General features: G+C 35.7%; 1 protein-coding gene across 14 annotated transcripts in view; it reads left to right on the top strand.

Moving 5' to 3' along the window:
• The window catches only part of GULP1 (GULP PTB domain containing engulfment adaptor 1), a 271,761-nt gene that overhangs the window by 76,011 nt on the left and 172,495 nt on the right, over positions 1–23,255 (top strand). For 10 of the 14 annotated variants that reach the window (XM_040475611.1, XM_040475604.1, XM_040475616.1 and 7 more), the window contains exon 2: positions 14,704–14,832. The exons of 3 other annotated variants lie outside the window; for them this stretch is intronic. The gene's annotated coding sequence lies outside the window, so the exon portion shown is untranslated. The remainder of the gene's footprint in view (positions 1–14,703; positions 14,833–23,255) is intronic. One more of the 14 variants, XM_040475605.1, reaches the window with a different exon arrangement.

Consider the following 23,255-nt stretch of genomic DNA (forward strand, 5'->3'; position numbering starts at 1 on the left):
TTCCCTTCCCTTCCCTTCCCTTCCCTTCCCTTCCCTTCCCTTCCCTTCCCTTCCCTTCCCTTCCCTATCCTTTCCCTTACTCCTTTCTACAGCGTATCCTTCCCTCTTTTCTCTTTCAACGCTCCCTTTCCCTTTTTCTTCCAGCTATAGGGTATGATTTTGTAAGTATGATAAAAATTCTGTACCTAATATTTTATAATCCAGGAAAAGAAAATCTAATATATAACTGAGAATAATCTAGGAAAAATGGCTGGACTTTCTTTGTGTTGAGGGATCCATAGAATTGAAAAGAATGTATTTTTTCTGCTCTATTGAGAGAGTCTATGAATACATTTTTTAATTTAGCCTTGAGTTAAAAAAAACACACAAAGTGTTTTAAGCACAACAAAGAAAATAAAGAAGCTGTAGATAAATTATGTTTGCTTTATTGTTCTTGTGAAGAAAGAGAAACATCATAGCACAGGTTTGTTTGTTTGTTTGTTTTTGTTTTTGAATTAGCTGTAGGAGAACAGATGTCGACAAATGAAGACCATATTTTCTTTTTTGGAGATGTCTACAAATGAAGACCATATTTTCTTGTTTAGAGAGTATGCTTTTTTCAGTGACTTGAGATTCCTAACAAATTTGTGTGACCTTTCTTTTTCTTTTTCCATTGGATTAGTATGATTTTTCAGAGTGTACTAATTTGATAAACTAAAAATATTATTTTTGCAATGTTGTATATGATGTTTTGTTCATTTGTGGTTTTAAAACTGGTGCCCTAGGTGGATATTGAGACCAGACAGAAGAGATGATGTTAGATTCTTTTGAGGCAAGGAAAAAGACTCACTCGGGTTACCTCAGTAAGGTTGAGTAATGAAGAAGACAGGAATCCTGTCTACATGTCTGAACCCAGGGACCCAGGGAACGCAGGGAAAATGGACTGCTATTCAGAAATAGGAAATAAACAGGGCAGCTCTGATCCATTCCTTCTTGCCCCCTACTTGACAGAGTTGATTCTCTGCCATTGGGAAGATGTAGCTCCCTACTGTCTTTGCTTATCTGCTGCTACCAACATTCTCTCTTTCTACATACTATTTCTTTACCTTCTTCTGACTCAGTTTCTGGTCACCCATCATCATTATTCTTCATGACTGCTACTGCAGTTATCATCTATAAAGCATCTTCTATAAAGCATCTTCTCCCTAGGTGTCTTGTTTTCTGCTCCAGTTACAAATAGTCTGATTGTCTTCCACGTCAGCATTCAGAATGTGGAGCATGTTCTTGGTCAGGGTAATGCACTGTTGCTTTGTTTAGGTGGAGCTTTGGCACGAGGTCCCCACTTTAGCCTTAGATGATCTAGTCTTAGCTCAGGTGCTGAGTCTAGTCTCCTCAAAGGGAAAGGGTTATGCTGAGTGCCTTGAGGTAGATTTTCCCTCCAGCAGGAGGCTGAGGGCAGGACTGTTATAGATGGGATTTATAGGCATGGCAGGCATTTGGAGAGCAATAGATGGTTAGTTTGAGTGTAGTGAGAAATTACTTTGGCACAAGTAGCAATTGGAGGACACCCCCCGCTGCTCATAGTTGACTTCTGTGTATTTTTGCCTTGATAAACAATGGATGAATGAGAAATAATTGTTCCTCACTTGGTTTCCTTGGATCTCATTGTATATTTTATTTGTCACTTCCCTCATTTTTCCCCCACAAATTTTCCTCTCAATTTAATTTTTGTTTACTACTTTTTGGGTTATTTTAAACTATAGGTGGGATTTGAAACTACATAAACAAGGAGTTAAACTTACTTTGATAAAGGTGACATCTATAAGTTTGTAAGGCTCTTTCAGTTTTAAAAAGTGATAAAGATTGCATCCCAGAGTATCTTTGTTGTCTCGAGTATGTTAATTCTCTGCAAAATCCTCCTGAGTAGGTACTCAAAAGACTACACAGGTAACACTGGTAAAAAAGCGGAATTAGAGATTCTAAAATGTGAGACATGTTGTCTTTAAATTTATGTGCTTTTAAAAGTAGGTGCTGCTTCTATTTAACTGTGAGTGTATGTATGTCTGTTTTATTATCGTTGTTTTTGCTCGTTTGTTTGATTTTAGCCAAGGTTGAGCTTGATGACCTATTAAGATTTTTCTCTCTTCCAGCCCTCCTTTGCCTTTTTTCCACCAACTCCTTCCCGAGTATCTATTGAGCATTTACTATGTACCAGGCACAAAGAAAGTGATGAATTTTTGTCTAATTCAGATATACAGTAGGCCTGTGATTGCTGTGCTTATAATTCAGCTGGCAAGATGTAAGTAGGTTGAATAGGACAGTTTCCTTGATTAGGCAGCAATTTTCATTGGTGTACAAGCATCTGATATATTTTTCAGACTTCACACTGTGTCTGTTTTCTTCTGGAGTAGGTTTTCTTGGCAGGTACTAATAGAAAAAAATAAACTTCATTATTTCATTTGGCAGTGAGAAATCCATTGCTTAGAATAGTTTTCTCACATGAGCTTGCTTTAGCCATAATGGGTGAGAGTTTTTCTTAAACAGTGTTATCAATAGACACAGTTTGGGGGAAAAAAAAGGTGAAAATAGTACACGGGATGATGTTGGCATGCAAACTAGAGGGTTATCCTCTAGGGGTGAAAAGGAAATATAAAGAGTCAGAATTCCTGCGTTGTGGTCTTGTCTCTGATGCTTCTAATTCCTCTCTCAATATTGATTTTCTTTTTGGTAAAAGAAGGGTCCTAGTATGGGATGGGGTTGTTTTGAAAATAAGATGCCATTATAATAGTGGACACATTTTGCAAAGTTCAGAGAAAGTTACAGATTTATCGTCATCAGCACTGAACTAGTTTGACTAGATTACTTAGACATTATTATTATTATTATTATTATTTAGACATTAAGTTAAGATGCAAGTGCTTAATAATAGGATGACATCTATTTTAGCATTGATAACAGCAAGGTATAGTTTGTACACATGCCTGATTCCTCTGCTGGATTAGAAGCTTCGTTACTTCTTCTGCGTCCCCAGTGTGCAGCACTGAGCGGGCATTCGGTAATGTTCATTGGATGAGTAAAGCTGCACAGAGAAGAGGAAGGAGCATATTCACAATACCACAGTCTGTTTATTATAAACTAGCAAAGTAGTTTTCAGTTATATTTTAGAGAGAGAGGTAAGTCTATCACACAGGTAGCTAGGTCATTGTTTCCTTTTGCCTCATCGAGGTTGGAAGGTGTTTTTGTTCTTTTCATTTCACTTTTTTTTCCTTTTTTTCTTTTTTTTTTTTCTGCTGAAAATGGTTATATCACAACAGAGAGGATGTGCTCTTGGTAATATGATCTTCAGTAACTCTATGGAATAAAGTCTCCATTGTCTGAAAATGTACTGTACTGATTCTAATGCTTCTATTTTAACTGTTTTCATGCATAGCAAAGAGGTAAACTCTAGTTTGCCTAGTGTTACCTAGTCGTGAGTTTTCCAGAGGAGAGACCTGCTATGGCTAACATTAGTACTTTCCACTTAATAGATTCAGAGCATTTTGAAACCTGTTTTTTTGATCATTTACTTCTTTTAACTACTCAGAGCTTGGAAATTAGATCTACTTCATATTACATGATCTTCTTTCTTCTATGGCTCAGTGTTGAATTCTTTCAAAAAATTTTTTTTAACATTTATTCATTTTTGAGAGACAGAGAGTGAGTGGGGAGGGGCAGAGAGAGAGGGAGACACAGAATCTGAAGCAGGCTTCAAGCTCTGAGCTGTCAGTACAGAGCCCAGCACAGAGCCCTACAAGTGGTTCCGACTCACGAACTGTGAGATCCAAAGTCAGATGCTTAACCCACTGAGCCACCCAGGCACCTGGGCTCAGTGTTGAGTTCTTATGAAACAACTTTGCAGAAACTTTATTTGCAAGTGTGGCCTCTGACATCACTTGTTGGAAAAGGGGAATTTGGTTGTAACATTTACCTTTTTTTTGTTTTTAGCACAAGTTATAACTTCTCCTGGAATGCATCTTTTTTGGCTAGTAACATGATCTCATATTTGTATAGTACTTTAAACTTTTGAAAGTGCTTTTCTAGGTAACTCCTTTGAAAATACCCCCAGGAGAGAGGAAGCCTATGTATTATTAGCATCATGTTTCAAGTACTCTGTAGGTTACTTTGACCTGACTTACATATAAAATATTTGTCAAAAGAAATTAGACTTGACCTAATTATGATGGCATTTCTACACTTTTTAGTATTCTGATAAATCTGTGAAGAAAGAAAAGGCTTGTTGTCTGTATGCTAAACCATATCATTGGGTTCTGGAACTTTGGGAGATTAGGCTCAAAGGAAGTGATTGCAATCTTCTTTGCTCACAGATCGGAAACTCTTTATCACAGAGTAATTGAAGAATACATGAAAAATTAGAGATCTCTTTGATGTTTTGTCAAGATAGAAATAACTCCCTACTGATGAGGAAAATGTGTAAGACAGGAGGGTGAAGAGGTAGACGTTCATAGGTTGAGTAAATATAATGCTTGTTCATTTTAAGAACTTTATATATTCATTTTATAGCATAAACTGTATCCTGTAAGGTTGGGGAAAGGATGATTCAAATATATATTTATAATCTATGACCTCTTTCTTCAATGATTATTGAATTCTCTTTAGATGGGGCTGAAGTCTAAAAGAGTAGGGGAGAGGAGAATGGAGAAGAAAATTCTAGGGAGGATCCGGTACCTTTGAGGAATAATGCTTATTCATATGGCATATTACGTTTGAACCTATTTAAGAAAAAAGGAAAGTGGTTGGGGTTTTTTTTGTTTGTTTTTTTCTTTTTTTTTACAAAGGAACAGTGAAGAAAAATGAGCTTTAGTAAACTAAACTTTATAGCTGACATATATTTGGGGAGAATTTCTTGGTGCCTTATGATATGTGCATTGAATCTTCAAACATAAATTGCAAAATTTTTTTATATGTTTTTTTATTTTTGAGAGAGAGTGAGCCAGCACGAGGTGGGGAAGGGCTGCAGAGAGGGAGACACAGAATCAGAAGCAGACTCCAGGCTCTGAGCTGTCAGCACAGAGCCCGATGTGGCACTCAAACCTGTGAACCACAAAATCATGACCTGAGCCGAAGTTGGATGCTTAACCAACTGAGCCACCCAGGCACCCGGAAACATAAATTGTGAAATTTAAACCCAGGAATCTGATATAACCTTATTAAGTCTCTTATAAAATAAAGTTGGGTTTATTTTTCCAACTTTGTAAACACTGATAGCTCATCTTTATTTTTAATAGGCCATTCAGATATTACATAGTAGATATCAGATACTCATCACATAGTGAAAAGCTTATGTTAAAGGTCCAGGTGTCCATAAATAATTGCCCTAGAAACTTCTATGACCAGTTAGTAAGGCACAAGAGATTTACTTAGTTGTTGTCTTTGTGAGAAGCTCCAAAGAAATAAGAAGGTGCCTTATTAGAGTAGAATCAGGCAAGAATAATTCTGGTCAGCTGCTAATAAGGTCTTTATTTGCTTTCATGTAAAATGTAACATTGATTCATCAGGAATGAAGAAATATTATTTATCCTGTGTAATGTTTGTTTGTTTTTTTTTTTTTAATTTTTTTTTCAACGTTTCTTTATTTTTTGGGACAGAGAGAGACAGAGCATGAATGGGGGAGGGGCAGAGAGAGAGGGAGACACAGAATCGGAAACAGGCTCCAGGCTCTGAGCCATCAGCCCAGAGCCCGATGCGGGGCTCGAACCCACGGACCGCGAGATCATGACCTCGCTGAAGTCGGACGCTTAACCGACTGCGCCACCCAGGCGCCCCCTGTGTAATGTTTTAAATTAATAAATGCTCTACATCACCTATTGCATATCAGACTTATAAAGTTGTTCATATGTATCCTGAATCTGTTTGTTTACCAGTTGTATAAATCAATCACATTTATGCTGTCTTCAGTAGAAGTTAAGATGTGATTAATATGATGCTCCAGTCAAAATTTAATGAAAGGCTATAGGATTTCATTTTTTAAGAAAACACAAACATTTTAAAGTATATGATTTCTGCCCTCCTAATTCTTAAAAATCATCTCAATCTACATGTTTTTTCAGCCTCTAACGATAGTAGATGTCTTCAAAATACCAAAAGAGTAGCTGAATAACAATTTTGTAGAAAATTTTATTTTTTTCCAGTGTAGATTTCAGTTATCTGACCTATTATTATTTCATACCGTGAGCTTAATTTAGAGAAAGTCACATAAAAATTCAATAAAATGTATATTATACATTAGTAAATAGCATATATTCAAGAGTGATCATTTGGTTGAACTTGAGAGAAAACCAATAATAATTCAGTGAAAACAAAATATATACCTGTTATAATTTAAAGTTGTAGAGTGATGCTTCAGGCAAGGTTGAATCTAGGCACTCAGATATTTCTTTCTCTCTCATAGTTGTTTTCCACTGAGTTGCATTCATTTTAAGGTATAAAAGATGAGGACAAAATAGCAATCAGGCTTTCAATCCTCAAATTAAGTAACTCAAGTGGAAAGGGATTACTTCTTTCTAAATGGTTTTAGAAACAGGTGCTGACTTAATTTTCCTTGTTTTAACATCGTGCACATTTCCATTCCTGAATAATTAGACTCATAATTATGACTAGGGGCATGGAACTCTCAGTGGCCAGGCTTGGAACTAGCTCTAGAGTCACCCTCAGTCAAACATAACTACCAGGAAAAAAGAGAAGTGTAGGTCTGCAGAGAAAACCCAGGGTGCCATTAGGAGAATGTGTTTTGTTTTGTTTTGTTTTGTTTTGTTTTGTTTTGTTTTGTTTTGTCTTGTTTTGTTTTTCAAGGGGAGGTGGTGGCAGGAAACCACAATGTATGTATATACTAAATTAAATGAAGAATGCAATGTATACTGTTATGTGAAAATACTGTTATGAGCAAATGAACAGCAGTTTAAAATGGCACACTAATATTTCATCGTAGAGCAAAATTCATTGTAGATCACTGCAAAATCTTGATACTGAAATGTTTGATTGCTGAAGAAAGGCCTTGAAACACAATCAACATATGAAAGACTTGTGATGATAGGCTATCAGAGACAATTTCCTCATCTGTAAAATAGTAATTGTTTAGTTAACAGTAAATACATGTATATACTTTTTAAATGCTGAATTATATTGAAACAGAAGGTTTTCCAGATTTTATTGAATAGTGTTTGTATAATTTAAGTTAATTACATCCAATTATGATGATACTGCAATTAATTTAGAGTAGAGACAGGATGAATGAAACTCTCTTCCCCACCTCCCCACCTAAACTGTGGGAAATTGGAACACTGAATTACAGCTCACCGAAATTTGCCTTTAAATACAAGACATACTTCATAGATATTAACATGAAAAAATTAAACTCCACGGGACTGGAAAAATTAAACTAATGACTTTTTATGTAATCCAAGTTAATGAATGTTTTCTGCCCCAATTTTTCATTAAGGAAATCAACCACAGTTTCTTGGTTTCCTTCATTTGAACAGCCTCTATTGTGTGGCTACTTACAAAAATGCTTAATAAGAGCTTTTATTGAATAGGTGCTCTATTTCCACCAACACTGAAATATACTTACATAGTTTTACAGCTTTTTTTTTTTTAGTAACAAAAGGTTTTTCAAAAATTAAGAATTGCTTTTAGCATAGGTGTTTTATAAATATTTTCTTCAGTTACTCGGATATGTTTTAATATATTAAAATACCACAGGAAAGAATAGTGGCTCATAATTTTGTTTTCTGAGATAAAAGAAGGAAGGAAGAAGAGTGCAGAGAAAGTAAGATGGAAGAAAGGAGGGAAGAAAGAAGGACAGAAGGAAGGAGCTTAAAATATGGAGAACAGGGGAGTCTGGGTGGCACAGCTAAGTGTCTGACTTGTTCTCAGCTCTGGTCATGATCTTGTGGTTTGTGAGTTCAAGCCCCACATCAGGCTCTGTGTGATGGCACCAAGCCTGTTTGGGATCCTGTCTCTCCTTCTCTCTGCCTCTACCCCACTTGTGCTCTCTCTTTCTCTCTGTCAAAATAAGAAAACTTTAAAAATTAAAAATAAATAAATAAAATATGGAGAATATTTGGAAAAAATTCCATTCTTAGAGAACTTGGTGCTGAAATTCATATTTGCAGTGTTTTAGAAATAATCCTAGTATTAGAACTAAATAAGATAATTAAAAATTTGAAATGAATTAAATCTGTAAAATGTATTAGACAAATATAACAATTAATTAAATACAATTCTTTGATTCCTTTGATAATGATTACCTGCTTTGATGCTTTTGTATCAGTTCATAGCTAAGGTCTTAATGTAAGGAGCTAGCCATTTACTAGGTAAAATATGTAGCTGACATTAAGTGAAGCTGAAAACCAACATTTCCCTTTAAGGGAATAAAAAGTTGTGAGGTCCTGAGACATATATTGTTATAAAAATCTCAAAAAACCTCATCAAAATATAAAAATAAAAAAAGCACACAAAAAAGAAGATACAAATTATAGAATAAATATTTAATAAGTTAAACACATAAAAGTTGTACTTATAGTTAAAGAACTATACATTTTTTTTTAATTTTTTTTTCAACATTTATTTATTTTTGGGACAGAGAGAGACAGAGCATGAATGGGGGAGGGGCAGAGAGAGAGGGAGACACAGAATCGGAAACAGGCTCCAGGCTCTGAGCCATCAGCCCAGAGCCTGACGCGGGGCTCGAACTCCCGGACCGCGAGATCGTGACCTGGCTGAAGTCGGATGCTTAACCGACTGCGCCACCCAGGCGCCCCAGAACTATACATTTTAGAAAAAGAAATTTTTGATAATCAAATTGCCAAAGAGAAAGAAAAAATCATCGCTGGCAAAGATGGTTGAAATTAGCAATATCATCTGCTATTGGTGGAAGTCTATGTTGGTACATCTTTCTAGAAAACAACTTGGTGATATATATGAAAATGCCTGAAAAGTCAAATACTTTTTGAACTAATAATTTCACTTTTAGGAAGTCATAATGAAGCAATAATTTGAGATGAACACACATATTTATGTACAAAGGTATGTATCGCAGTTTTATTTGTAATATCAAAGAACAGAATTTCTAAACAGTTCAGCAAAAGTAATAATAATTATCATGAATTACTAAGTCCAATTTTTATGTGCGAGACATATGATTACTGATGTGTATGCAATATCTCATTTATTTCTTTCTAAGTTCATGTGAAGTATAGTTCGTGTTTATTCATTAATTTCCCCACCACTGTGTTTGTAATAGACCAGGTTTCCTTGGTGTAACTCACCTTCATCATGTGGAGTAGTCATGTGATTTAGGAGAATTGACCATATCTGTATCTTCAGGAATGCACTCTGGTTGGCCTAAGCTAATCAGTGATTCTACACCCCCCCGTAATTGGTTACGGATGTACATGTCACTAATTGGCCCAAACCGAGTAAATCCCAGAACTTTTGATTACTGATTGAGAGAGAGTAACTTTCTCTCTTGTTTTTGGTCTAGCTTCCTTGCTCTTCTTTTTTCCTCATTCATTCAAACATTGCTCAGATTTCTATCCCTTTCCCAAGTCAAGTTTATTTTATTCTTGGAATTCCCATTGCATTAAAAAAAAAAAAAAAAAAAAAAAAAAAAAAACCTTTCTCTCCTGATATGAATTTCACTCCATCTGTCATACATCATTCATTAACTCAAGTCATGATTTTTTATTTCTTATTTTTTTTAATTTTAGAGAGAGGGTGAGAGTACCAGCTGGGGAGGAAGCAGAGGGAGGGAGGGAGGGAGGGAGGGAGAGAGAGAGAGAGAGAGAGAGAGAGAGAGAGAGAGAATATCTTAAGCAGGCTCCAAGCTCAGTACAAAGTTCAACATGGGGCTCCATCCCAAAACCGTGGTGGGATCATGACCTGAGCCAAAATCAAGAGTTGGACACTTAACCCAGGCACCCCAAGTCATGAATTTTTAACCTGTGACCCATTGTCACTGTTTTGGATCCATCTTGTTTCTTGGGCTGTGTTTTTTCCATAAAAGGTTCTTAATATTTGAGAGGTCAGAGTTTGTGAAGAGTTAATGTTAAAAAGGAGCAAAGGCTCTACCTTAACTTATTTAGACTGAAAAATACAATAACCAAAAGTTTCATAGAAACTTGATGTGGGTGTTCCACTCATTTCACCAGAAAGGGTGAATGACTTGATAATTGTTCTCCTACTTCTTCTAATTAGGAAAATGTCCTGCTGATGACAGCTTCAAAGCACCTCTAAAAGTTTTATGTCAAATGCAGAGGAAAGAACTAGGTTGAATTTGTTTTTAAATTGACAAATTTGAAATTGTTATTAATTCTGAAATAGTTTGTCATGTGTCATCTTCTGTCACTTTTTTCGTTCCATAATGAGAGCTGAGGATAGGGGAACTTAAAATGCACATGCAACAATAACAGGTGATGTGAATTCGTGGTCCAGACTGACATCCCTGAGAATAGGAAAGTCCAGGATCAGAGTTATCTTGGTCTTACTGTTTCTACATAAATTAAACCTCAAGCACCATTCCAGTTTTACATCTTACAAATATGATTGCCTGGAGTCTGTTTCTGTTTTGCATTACCATTTAACAAACATATATAGATTTTTTTTCTTAAATTTTTAAAAAAATGTTTATTTATTTTTAAGAGAAGGAGAGAGAGCTCGAGCAGGGGAAAGGGGGGTGGGACAGAAAGAGAGAGAGGGGGACTGAGGATCCAAAGTGGGCTCGTTGCTGACAGTAGAGAGCCTGATGTGGGGCTCAAACTCACAAACCCCGAGATCATGACCTGAGCTGAAGTCAGACATTTAACTGACTGAGCCACCCAGACGCTTCAGTATACATAGATTTCTAAGAAGGAATTTATTTGTCTCACCTTTTTCTCTTTCATGGTCTCCTGAGAGCCAGATTTTGTCATATGATCTTCCTAAAATACATATCTTCTTGCACCACTTCCCTGTTTTATCATAGTTCTACTATCATCTTTAGGGTAAAATCCAAATTTTACAACATGCCATTCAAAAGTCTTCCTGATATGGCCTTACTTTACTGCTAAAATTTCTTATAAAACAAGTCTATAAGCATTCTATTTTCAAGTCATATATACCTAACCACTTGCCTATCCTTGAAGGTGGCATGTTCTTTCTTATTCCTGTGCCTTTGCTTATGATGTTCCCCCTGCCAACTGTGGCTTTTCCACCTTCTTCACTGGACAGCTTCTAAACTGAAGGTTCACAGATTCCATCTTTTTTTAGGAGGACTTTCCCAAACATTCTCTATGTTTCTTTAGCACTTGACCTTGCCATTAACATAGTCCTTATCAATTGACAAATGCAAAGGAGGATTTGGACTTATTTTCTTCTCCCTAGTGATTGAGAGAATTGGGTATTCAGTAGGTGCTCAATGAATATTTGTTTAATGAACTAATTGTTCAGCTTTACATTCTTTGGAGCACAGGGGTATGGTTATGATTATATATATATATATATATATATATATATATATATATATATGCCACTGCCTCAGTGAAAACACTGGTATAAACAAGAAATGATTGCCTTAAGCCACTATGACAGTAATCCCAAGTCACCATGTTTGTACACTTTGCCTGGGGCATTAGAGTGAAAACAGTTGTGAAGACATCATTAAGAAAAGATTCTAAGACATTGGGACTAAGATGCTAAGGCAAGCTAAGTCCTTTGGACTTTCTCCAGAGGGTGATATTGCCAGATTACTTGTTAGACTCATCATGGCTGACTGCTGGTGGGTTGGTGCGGATGTGCACTGGGGGAAGAAACAAAATGGAGTCTTTCATATTAAGTAGAATTGAAATTATTCTGATTTAGCTTCCTGATGATGGGTAAAGAAAATAAGAGTGATTAAAAATGCCAGATTTCTGGCTTGAACAATTAAAATAAAAGTTGTAGTATTTACTTAATTAAAAATCACAGGACAAAGAAAAAAGGAAGTCAGAGGCTAAGGACTCATTTTGTATATTTTGAATTTAGATGCCCAAAGAAGATAAAGATGAATATCCAGGAAAACTCTTTTTTTTTTTTTTTTTTGCAACATTTTGCAAATTATTTTGAGATATTGCTAAATTCTTGGGGCTAGCTGTAAAAAGAAAAATAAGTAGCCAAATGATTTTGAAACAGTTTTAAGAGCATGATAATGCTGGTTTCTATTTCATTTGATGACAAGTACAAATATGTGTTAGACTGACTTGTTTTATTGTGTAGGGAATATTTAAAGATACCATGTTGTATTAACAAATTGAAGCATCTAGTCATATTGCAATGTTAACAATGTTAGTTTCTTAAATTAATACTGTTGGGAAAAATGAAGGTTCTGGTGAAGAAATGGTTTGCTTCACTTAATTTCATATACATCCTCATATTTCATGACACTATGCAATAAATGGTAGCAAAACAATATAAAATTGAGTGTATTATGTTCATACTAAAATTTTAAGAATCATTCAAATTAGAAACAAGATTTTGTATTTTAAAATAAAAATATGTTCAAAAGAACAACTCATAAGTACATCTCATTTTTTGCAAGGATATTTTTAAATGCTCTTTATCTGCACAAGTTTAATCACATCAGACATAGAACAATAGATCCACTTCAGAATATATGTCATTTTCTTGCAAGAAGACAGATAAAAGTAGACACAAGTTCATTCTTGTTTTTTGATGTGGATATTTTAGTGCTCTTTTTCATTCTGTCACATTGCATAAAATATTCTAGGCTGAAAACATTTCCGCAGTAAGACTAGATTTCAGTCAATCTTAGAAAGAAATACAAGCTGTGGGGCTGTTAAATTGAATTAACCGTTTCAAGGAAAATGTTTACTTTGTATAATATTTTGGAATGAGATTTTTTGAGCCATCTGGTTACTTATGTTATCTTGGGTGATTTCCTTCTTACTTATTTTCATAAGGCCAATATTTGCTCAAAATAAATAAATTATGATTATACTCCAAAAGAACTAATTTTGTGTCCCCTTTTCTTCCTTCCCAAGACAAAAAAGAAAAATGATCTAGGCGGTTGCTTTGGAAATCATGACATAGTTTCATGGTTAACTTTTAGTTGTGTCATGTGTGAATTCTAAAGCTGGAGGTCGATAATGGATCCTTTACATTTTGAGGAAAGAGTAAATGAATTGTATCCTGCATATACCCTAAGATTCAGTAAATGCTTTGAGAATACCATATGGTTTAATAAATAATAGCATCATTGGATAGATACTTTTTTTCCACTAATACTGTGGAATATGTGTATATGGCCTTAAAATATACCATGCTCATATTTTAATTCAAATTGCACAATTGTTGTCTTTTGTGGTAGGTGTTGTTGACGATCTGTCTATAATCCCATTCCTTTAGCATCTCCCAAACAAACTTATTTATTTGAATTATTACCTCAGAGTTTGCCTCCAGGGCTACCTAAATTAAGATCCTTTCTTTGTTTCTAAAGTTATATTCGAAAATGAAAAGGAATGGAGTCAACAAATAGAATTCTAAATAAAATTGTAGTTAAGAGGAAAAAAGATACTGTTGAGAATATTCACATGGCTTAGATACAGAGAGGCAGAAGTAAAGTGTTTGAGATGTGTCTTTAGTCTATAATTTGAAAAAGTCAAAAATACAGATTTGGCTTTACATGGTCTGTATCAAAGTTACGGGGGGAAGCAGTACAAAAGAGTGAGATACGTTTTTGTATTTTTGCTAAAACAAAACAAAAAACAGTTGTTTTAGCAAGAAGAGATACTATATTGTGAATATTTTTGCTAGTATTTGAATTTATATCGGAGGTATATTTGTTGACCAAATTAAGGGAAGACATAATTTCTGTTGCATCTGAAGAGACTTTTCCTTTCATCTGTTGGAATAAAAATGTAAAAATTTAAATCAGCTGCTGTCTGTTCTAGTTGAGTATGAGAATGAATAGGATAAGTTACCTAAAATCTTCTCCATGGCAGTTAAAGTGGAATGAAAGTTAAAATAGATCATTGTTTTCTAAAATTCTGTTTCAACTTCTTAATCAGGGACAGAGTGTGCTCTTGGTTAATCTAATTAGCTGATAAGTGAAGGCCATAGCTGGGGCTAGCTGTGCAGCCTGAGGGAGGAAGGGTATATTGTCAACCTACCATCACTGTGCTTTGATAGTAACATATTCATGAGTTAAAACACTTAACCTATTATCTAGCAATTTGGGCATTTGATCTTATCTAGCAATCTGTTACTCTACCTTTTAAAAAAAAATGTCCACTTTACCATTGTTATTTTTTTTTAAGTTTATTTATTTATTTTGAAAGAGAGAGAGAGAGCGCTCATGTGCACACACACATGAACGGGGGAAGGGCAGAGAGAGAAGGAAAGAGAGAATCCCAAGCAGGCTCCACACAGTCAGCTGGGAGCCCGATGTGGGGCTTGAACTCACAAACCATGAGATCAAGACCTTAGCCAAAATCAAGAATTGGTTGCCTAACTGACTGAGCCACCCAGGCAACCCCCATTTTTTTGTTTTTGTTTTTGTTTTTAGGTAACTTTCTTGAACTTCCACAAGAAACATACTTAGAATTTTAGAATATGTATTATAACATCTAAATTAAAACACATATAAATATAATTATTGATTAAATCTACTAAGTCCAATTTTAATTTTATTTTTAGTCATATGTGATTCCATCTGATATACATAGGAGAGAAAGTGACTGAAGATCTCAGATGGCAACTATATGATTGAAACTGTTCAAAGTCAAACAGCTGCATATTCTTTCAACTATATCCGAGCATACTCAGGTAAGAATAAGTGATTGTTTATATACTTAACACCATGTCAAAAAAAGATTCAAAACTGTAAAAAGTGTTTTTATTTTGTGCCTAAATTGAAAAAGATAGTTTTATTACAGAAAGTGGTAAAATACATAAGCAAAATAAAAGTAAAAACACAAATGAGCCTGTTTTTATAAAAGTAACTCCTGTTATCATTTTGTTCTAGATCATTTAATTCTTTGTGTCGGTTTTTCCCTTTAAACTAAGTGGGGATAATATATATATTCTTTGTTGAATTTCTTTATTATTTTTATAACAAACCTATTTTGTTATGAAAATATGAATGTTCCACATTTTTTTGTATCTGTTAATAAAAATATATAATTTTAAAGTATTTTTTAGATTGTGTTTATTATCAGATGGTATCTTTATAGATAGATTGATATGTTTATCACTCATTTTGCATTAGTAGAGTTACGAAAATTAGCATCACTAGCTCAGTGACTCTAATATATATATTTTTAAATATATTTTTTAAAGTTGATTTATTTTGAGAGAGAGAGAGAGAGTAGGGGAGGGGCAGAGAGAGAGGGAGATAGAGGATCTCAAGCAGGCTCTGTGCTTGTCAGTGCAGGGCCCAATGCAGGGCTCGAGCTCATGAACTGTGAGATCATGACCTGAGTCCAAATCAAGTGTGGGATGCTTAGCTGACTGAGCCACCCAGGTGCCCAAAGGCTATAATATTTTAAAGGCTTTTTATTACTTCTGAACTTACCTCCAGAAGGTAGTAATGAGTTACAGTTTTCAATAGCAATTTTTGAAAATGTTTGTTGATCCATGACTTAAAATATTTTCATTCTAAGAAATTCCCTAACTAAACTTAGCTTGTGTTGAAGAAAAAATTCAAAATTAAGTCAATTTTCTAAGTTTTTCTTTTAAGCAGTAGTATCCTCTACTCACATATACTCAGCCAATATATCCTTTAGACAACTAATCCCAAAAGAAAATTGAATGTTATATATGTATAATTTTTCTACGCTGTCTAAAAATACAATTTTTAGAAATTATAACAAATATATTTTATTCAATTAGTTATTTATTGAAAATTTATTATTGTACTAAGCACTGTGAATATTTTATTATTATTGATGGCAGTGGTGATGGTAGCCATTCAGGACAGTAAGGTATAGAATATTTCTTGCCTCTTTTATTTTTAATAAAATATGGCAAGATAAGAAGCATATTTCAGTTCCTTAGGTACAAGTAGGATGTGCTAAGTGCCAAGAACACTTCACAAATGAGAGACCAGTTGAATTGTGCTTTTTAGAGTAGGTAGAACTTTGGTGGGTGAACATTTAAATGGAGGGCCAAGTTGGAGCCAAGATACGCAGCTGAGAAAGAATGGGGGATATTCAGGAAATAGGAAAGATAAGGTAGATATAGCAGAGTGATGGGAAATATGTTCTGTATTTTGATGTCTATACTTAGGAATTTGTATGTCATCATTATATGATGAGGGAACAACTGCAGGGGAATGAGATGGTCCATGTAGTCCTTTAAGAAGCTTAATCTAGAAAGGATATGTATGTCTGACTAATGAAGGGAGAGCAAACCCAAAGGAAGGGAGAATGATTCATAGACTTTTCCTTTCATTTTCATCAGCATTTGTTAAACACTTGCTATTTGCCAGGCACTTGAGGAACTTGAAGAACTGTAGAAAAAAAGATGAAGACATAATCTTCATTCCTGAGGAGCTAATCCTGTAGGGGATGAGACACGCATGACCAGCAAATGAATATAATACACCACGATAGTGTAACAGTTGAATCACATTTTAATTAACTAACTAATTAATTTTTATTTTAAGAGAGAGAGCAAGAGTGAGGGAAGATGGGCAGAGAGAGAGAGAGGGAGAGACTCTTAAGGGGGCTCTACGCTCAGCACAGAGCCTGACATGGGGCTTCATCTCAAGACCCTGGGATCATGATCTGAGCCGAAATTGAGTCAGACATTCAACCAACTGTATCACTTAGGATCCCCTGAATTACATTTTGAAACAGACTAGCTGGTAGCTAACTATGTTGAGATGCAGGTACTAGGTTATCAACTGGTAAGGTTTGCCCAAAGATATCAAGTCTGAGCAAGGTTACCCACGAAGAATCAATGTTTCTAAACGTTCCAAGGATTCAAACAAGAAGCAATGAAAATTTTATCTAGGGCGAGAGTAGTATATAAAATAAAAGGCAGTGGTATGAGTGCTGGGAGATTCAAGGGAGGGTCTTTTATGTTAGGCAAGTGGAGCATGTCATGTCATTAACAGAAATAAGGAAACTATGGCAAAAGTGAGAGTTTTGTATTGGTAAAATTCTAAGTTTGGTTTTGATTTTGAATACCAAGGATTTTTCTGTCCTCCTGTCTCACTGTGTTTTGCTAATAGCTTTCATTGTAATTCCTTATATAATTGAGTATTCATGTTTTAATTATTAAAAGTAATTTGAGTTTCCTTAAAATGAAAGTACAAGGACAATAAGAATAAAAACCAGTTACACCAAGCAAAACATGAAATATGAAATAAAGATTCATAACCACTGTGTGTATAATTTAGGTTTAGCCTTTCCAGCAGCAGCAGAAGTGGATATATGTTCTTGCCCTAAAAGCTTAGATAAATTTATTATAGGAGTCTTAGTGTAATGGAAAGTGTCCTTACCACTTAGAGGTGTCTTAAATTTTGCATTGAAAATTTGAAAGTTGAAAGGAAGGGAACTCTGTTAATTTATACTTATAGGTAGGTCAGTTTGTGGAAGTTAAGAATTCAGTTTCTCCCGGAAGTCTGCTTGGACTCTTTTGGAACCTGGATGAGATCCTTCTTCTATGTGCTATGTCCTCTTAACCCAGTTTACATTCTTCTGTCATACCATGCATTGTGGTCTTGTCTGTCATTCCCTGAGACTATAGGATTCCTGAGGATTGGTTCGTCCTTTATCATTACAGATACAGACTTAGATCTAAATAAAACCCATCACAATGTTTGTTTTATAGAGGATACTTTATAAATATTTCTTAAATGCTAAAATGAATCATTTCCATGGCTTGTCTTAATTATTGTTGACCCAGCTTAGACATTTTTGTGAGCTCCGTATTAGTTTTCTATTGCTGTGTGATAGATCACATCAAAACTTAGCAGCTTAAAACAGTGCTTATGTGTTGTCTCAGAGTTTATGGACACAGTTTAGCTGGCACCTCTGGCTCCAGGTAGCTCATCATGTTGTAGTCGTGCTATCAAGCTGGAGCTACAGTCATTTCAGAGTTCATCTGGGGCTGAAGAGTCCACTTCCAGACTCAGCTGCCTCATCATATGGAAGCTAGTTTTTCCTGGGACAAGCAATACAAGAGAAAGCAAAAGTGAGCATGACTATGGAAACAACGTTCCTTTACAACCAAAGCTAGGAAGTATCATTCCGTGTGTAGTGAGTTGAGTGATGGCCCCCAAAAACATGTGTTCAAGTCCTAACCTGTGGTACTTGTGAATGTGACATTATTTGGAAAGATTCTTTGAAGATGTAATTAAACTAAGGATCTTGAGTACAAACATCCTGGATTAACTAGATGAGCCCTAAATCTAAGGACATGTGTTCTTATGAGAGAAGACTCTGTGAAGACAGAGGCAAGGACTGGTATGATGCAACCACAAGTCAAGGACCACCTGGAGCTGCCAGAAACTGGAAGAGGCAAGGAACAATATCTTCCCTATGGGCCTTTAGAGGAAGTGTAGCCTTTCTGACACCTTGATTTCAGTTCTGGCCGCCAAAACTCTGACAGAATCCATTTCTGTTGTTTCATGCCATCCAGCTTGTGGTAATTTGTCATGGCAGCCACAGGAAACTAATATACTACCACTTCTGCAGTTTTCTGTATTTTGGAAGTGAGTCATAGGTCCAGCCCGCATTCAGGGGCAGGGGATCACAAAAGGACATCAACACCAGGAGACAGAGATTATTGGAAGCCATCTTAGAAACTGCCTATTCCATCAGATTTCTAGATACTTCCATTTGTTTGGTGTATCTATGTAGATGGACCCAACATAACAGGTTATAACAGATTATAATCGTCTCATATTCTTAACAAGAACCTGACTTTTTTTTTCTTTTTGTAGTTTCTACCTCTCCAGTTAGAACTACTATTCATTTGGAGAGTCAAATTGGAAAACTTAGAGTCAATTTGAATTCCTTCTTTATTTCTTAATACCCAGGACTTGTCAATGATTAACCAGTCTTTTTCATTCTATTCCTTAAATTTTTCTCACTTATCTCTTTCTTTGCAATCTCTCTTCTACTGATTACAGGCTTCTATTATTTCTTCGAAACCAGCAGAATAACTGCTAAGCAGTCAAACTGTTTCTGAGCTTTTCCCCTGCAAACCTTTCCCTGCAAAGAGGCTTTTGAAAACCCAAATAGGATTATGCCGTTCTCTTCCTTTATGTAACATTCTCAGGGAATAGGACACCCTTGTGATCTGGATCTTGATTTTATAAAATTCAAGCTTCACTTTAATCATTCCTTATGTAGATCTATAAAATTATATAGAAACTTCCAAATATATTGTGTCCTTTCATTGTTGCTTGCCATTGTCTGGGATTCTCTTTCTCTGAGAATCAAATAGCTGTTTATTTGTTTGTTGTTTTTGCAACTAGCAGGATGTCTAATATCATGACCAAGACTGAATAGGTCTTCATCTTTTGTAAACTAATGTTACAGAAGAAAGAGTTGAAGAGAAAAGAGGTCTAACATCAATAAAATGGCTAAACTGACAGATTAGCCTAAGATGGAAACAAATGAAAGAGAAAGGGAAATTATGGACTGATCGTGCAGCAGGACTGGAAAATTTAATGGTAGGGTGAAGGCAAATGCATGTTTGATGTAAATGTGCAGAAGCAGAAAGTCAAGTAAGCATGACAGAAAGGGAGAGTTTAGTTTTGAGATCATAAATGAAGTTTAGATTCAAATGTGAGTGCATTGTGGTTTTAAGTTTTTAGGAGTATTAAAATACACATCCTCGTGGACATTACAATCTATTAGGCAGAAAGTGTGAGGAACATAATGTAGTCGTTCAAGATAGTGAGGGGTAGAAAAAAGATGACAAATAGGTAATGCAATGTTAAGAAAGTAGCAGAAAGGAAATAGAAGTCGAATTTCTTCTGCCCCTTTCCGTTGTAATGAGTAAGATGAAAGCACTCTTCGCTGAATAGACTGTCTAAGGAGATCCTTCAGTGGAGAGCTAATTCAAATCCTATTCAGGAGGTGTATTATGGGTTATCAGAATTTAAAAATACAAAAGAAAATAACCTTTAAGCCATTGAAGAAATTGAAGAAAACCATTTTGCTGCCACTGATCTTTGGCTGTACGTTTAAAATTGATGTTCAGTCTATATATGTAAATGATACTTATGCGCCAATAATTAATGATTTCAAATTAATCTTTACCCATATAATAACATTAATTTTCATTTAATGAAGAAACTTGAAGGAAAAAAATGTTCTGTATATTTATGTAATTTGTAATTGTAATGAATGGCTTCTTTATAAATTAATAGCTGTTTGAATAGAATAGTAAAACCTAGCAAAGTGGTTGTTTATCAAATATGTTGGTTCTCTGTGTTGCAGAGTGGTCAACTGTGGGCCTTTTAATGTGAACTAATAATTGCAGTTTTAAGAGTATCATATTTTATACCAAAGCTTTCACTTCTTTAGGGGTAACATTCTTTATAAAATGTTTTAATTTGCTTTTTAAGGCGTGATTTACATTGAGAAAGTCTAGTTCAGTGAAAAATTTTAAAAAAGTGTTTAAAAGGATAATTTTTTATACATAAAGACAAATAAATGAAGGAGAAGAATAGGATTTACATTAATATGTGCAATGCATGAAGAAATGGAAATGGCTGCCTCAGAGAAGGAAACTGGCAAATCATGAATTTCAAATTATATGGTTCATCAGTTAGGTGGCCTGACAATCTAAGCTGGAAACGTTTTGGTTAGGTGACCATCTGTGACAGAACACCTGTTTATACAAGCAATCTGTACTTAGTAGTAATCACATCTACATTTGAAGAGTCTCTGTCAACTACTGTTCTTGGATTGCAAGTAACAGAAATGAGTTCTGGGTACTTGAAGCAAAAAAGGCAGTCTGCTGAAAGGATTGGAGTTAGTTCATAGAATCGGAAGGTAATCAGACAAAATCATTTTTAGGAGACAGAGGAGTCAGAATCATTCCAGGGGTCTAGAAAGCAGGAAGTGGAAGGAGACTGAAGCAGACTGCCAGGCAGCTGAATCTGGTCCAATCCTGCATTTTGGTGCTATTCTTCCCACATTCACAAAGGGCGTCTGCATGGCTGAGTTTGAATTATTTGCCCTCTGCCAGCAACCGTAGCACTTGATTAACAATTCTCGGGAGACTGTGTACTCATGGAAAGGATAGGCTCCAAAAGGAACCTCAAAGTTTTGAGACCAGGATGGGGAATAGATATGGGGCAGTAAAAGCCATAGATATTTACTAAAACCCTTCTTCAGACTCTAATGGGTCAAATAATAAAGATTTTGCAAGGAAAATGAACATAAATAATAGCATTACTGAGGTTTCAGTAGATATCTACTATTATGAAAAATTTATTTATTCTTTCTTTTATGCATATGTTTATTAATTGCCTGTCATGTGTCAATTGCTATACTTAGCAATGAACATGAAACTGAAAGAATTAGTTCTTGCTTTAAACAGAGTTTATAGTTTAGAGATAATTGAAATACTACAATTCAAGGGCACCTGAATGGTTCAGTTGGTTAAGCTTCCAACTCTTGATTTTTGGCTCACAGTTCATGGGAACGAGCCCCGCATCAGGCTCTGTGCTGACAGTGTGGAGCCTGCTTGGGATTCTCTCTCTCCCCCAACTCTCTCTCTCTCTGTCCCTCCCCCACTCTTAAAATAAATAAATAAACATTTTAAAATGTAGAAATATGACAATTCATATAATGCAAAAATTTTAAGGTAGAAAGTAGATAAGATTCCTAGGACTGCTATAACAAAGAACCACAAACTAGGCAGTTTAAAACTAACAATTCTAGAGACTAGAAGTCTGAAATCAAGGTGTCAGTAGGGTCAAACTCCCTGCAAAGACTCTAGAAGAGGATTCTTCTTTGTTTCTAGCTTCTGGTGACTCCTGGTATTCCTGGACTTGTTGCAGCATAAATAAATTCTGGCTCCATCTTGTCCACATGGCCTTCCTCTCTGTGTGTCTCTGGGTGTGCTTCTCCTCTCCTCTTCTTATAAATATACCAGTCGTTGGATTTAGGGTCCATCCTAAAATCCAGGATGATTTTATCTCTGATTACATCTGCAAGGACCCTAGTTCCAAAGAAGATCAATGTTGAAGTTCTGAGTGAACATGAATTTTGTAGAGATGCTATTTTACCACTGTAGGAGGGTATAGGATACTATTCCTGGCGGAGTCCCTGAGCCTGTACTTGGGGTATGCCAGAGAAGGCTACCTAAAGGAAATAATGTCTAAACTAAGGGTGAATGTTCAGTCAGAAGGCACCGGCTATGTAGTGGACCCTGCAAGCATTTATGAAAAAGCATAGTTCATTAGAAGAACTGAAAGCAGTTCAGTATAGCTGGAGCAAAAAATGCCCAGGGCTGGATAAGGTGCGAAGAGGAGAGATGATGGCAAGGAAGTTAATGGGACACGTGAAAAGGGAGCTTGTAAGGAATATGACATTATCATGAACGTAGTGGGGAGCCACCAGAGGGAACTAAGCAGGTGAACAACCACATCAGATTTCTATTTTACAGAAACCGTTTGGGGTGCAGTGTGGAGATGAGAAATGTTTGAGCAATGCTGGAGAAAGAAAAGCCAGCGAGGCAACTGTGCAGTAATCTGGGTTTGAAATAATGGGGGCTTGGTGAAGGAGATGCTGGTGGTGGAATGGAGGAAAGAAAATAACTGTAATTCTGATATGTTCAACACTAGGAATTGATTTTGTATGAATTATAGGCAAAGTATGATGGCCCGGGTCCTAGCTTCTAAGACTGTGGATGATCGTTATAGGTGCTGAGATTGGAAATGTGTGTGTGTGAGACAGAGAGAGAGAGAGAGGGATGGATGGACACAGGGACAGAGACCTGGGAACAAACTAATGGATTCAGTTTGTGTATTTTCAGGTTTTTTTAAAAAAAATGTTTATTTATTTATTTTGAGAGAGCAAGAGAGAGAGCATGGGCGCACATGAATGGGCAAGGGGCAGAGAGAGAGGGAGAGAACGAATCCCAAGCAGCCTCCGTGCTCACGAGTAAGATCATGACCTGAGCCAAAACCAATGCTTAACCTACTGAACTATCCAGGCACACCTGTATATTTTCAGTTTTGACTGCTGTAGTGCTTCTAAATGAGTATGTTCAAAAAG

The sequence above is a fragment of the Herpailurus yagouaroundi genome, unplaced genomic scaffold (genome assembly GCF_014898765.1).
Source record: "Herpailurus yagouaroundi ecotype Mexico unplaced genomic scaffold, PumYag 140, whole genome shotgun sequence".
Lineage (NCBI taxonomy): Eukaryota > Metazoa > Chordata > Mammalia > Carnivora > Felidae > Herpailurus > Herpailurus yagouaroundi.